At 36.7% G+C, this 1,560-nt stretch overlaps 1 non-coding gene across 1 annotated transcript; it reads left to right on the plus strand.

Annotated features, from left to right (window-relative positions):
• Positions 1-1,273: 1,273 nt before the first annotated feature.
• Positions 1,274-1,347, plus strand: TRNAK-CUU. Its single transcript has one exon. It is a non-coding gene; the product is annotated as a tRNA-Lys (tRNA).
• The last annotated feature ends 213 nt before the right edge of the window (positions 1,348-1,560 follow it).

The raw sequence follows: 1,560 nt of genomic DNA on the forward strand, positions 1-1,560 counted from the left end.
TTGTGCTTTGTCCTTACTAGTTGTGATAAAAACGGTCAATTACATCTATCACAATAAAATGTTGCCCATTTTGTAAAGACACAAAACTATTATTGTCCACTACTATTCACTAACATCCACCGCCGTACGTAAAAACCAGCCACGCCCACTATTTTTTCCACCACCAGTAATACCACCTCCACCACTCAGAAATACCCGCCACTGCTTCCACCATCAATTGCTTTTTTCGCTACCACCATTAAAAATTATTAATATAATTTTTAACCGGGGTCATTGTAATACAGTGGTAAAGTCATTGGGTGATGATACCAGTTACCTGAGTTCGAAACTCGCCGGCACCAAATTCTTTACCGATCAATATATAATTTTTAATAACTATTAATAAAAATATGTATTTATTAGATTCATTAAATGAACATTTATCATGAAAAATTAATTAATCATTCATCATGAGCAATTAATAGGACACTAGTTAATAAAATGTTTATAATGGTTAGTTGAAAAAACCACGGCCGTAGATTTATCCCTCGTAGACAAATCTCTGTCGCTTTTTATCTAGCCTAACTTAGCTAGGATTTGGTTTTTATTCTAGATAAGAGTTTGGTCCCATAAATTATTTAACTAATAATACAAATAATAAAAAATAAACCCTAAATATAATAACCGGGTTTGGGAGAGAGAAAGCAGGGGGGGTTTTTGCTTCAATCGCTGGAGTTTTTCCTTCCAACTCCAGCGTATTTCCTTCCAACGCCAGCAGTTGTGGCACGATCGTCCGGCCTTTCATCACTTGCGCCCTATATATTTATACATCCATTTTTCATGTTTATTGAGTCCATAATGGGATTAAAATCAATAAACTTCAAGTTTGTTGAGTCCAAGAACCGCTCTAACTTCGTGCCAATTAATCAATTCAATCTTTGCACGTTAAAGCTTTTTAGTTTCTTCCTTAGTTCGATTTCTCTGCGAGATTTCTATATGGAAAGAGAAGGGTTTAACTTATAAGAACTAGTATGTTGATACTTATACAATAATTAGTGGGGAATGCACCCAGTGAAAACTACTGGTATTTGCACTTCATACCAGTACTTCGGTGTAACTATTAGCATTTGCACACAAGGGTGCACTCTTTAAGAATCCACTCGCACATAACTTCAAAGTTTATTTTGCCGGCCGTAAAGCTACAAGGAGTGAAGGAAATAGCCACACCTGGGGGTTTTCAAAGCTGCCAAGTTCTTTAAGGTTTAGAAGAATAAATTTTTATTTCTTCGTCAAAGATGGAATAGCTTAGCTGGTTAGAGCGTGTGGCCCTTAACCACAAGGCCACAGGTTCAATCCCTGTTTCCAGCGTTTTGATAGACGCATTTATGTGTCTAATATATCTCAATTGTATATAGTGTTAGTGCTCGATTCTATACTTATTTGGTTATTTTATTTATTTGTAGGTGTTTTTAGAAGAATAAGGTTTTGCGGCGAAATTGGCTGAAAATGCGGCGTTTGGACCTCCGTTGATAGAGTACCGGAAGCACCTCAGAAATACCTCGGAGGAACCCCGAAAAAGTG

This window comes from Papaver somniferum, chromosome 8 (assembly GCF_003573695.1).
Source record: "Papaver somniferum cultivar HN1 chromosome 8, ASM357369v1, whole genome shotgun sequence".
NCBI classification, from domain to species: domain Eukaryota; kingdom Viridiplantae; phylum Streptophyta; class Magnoliopsida; order Ranunculales; family Papaveraceae; genus Papaver; species Papaver somniferum.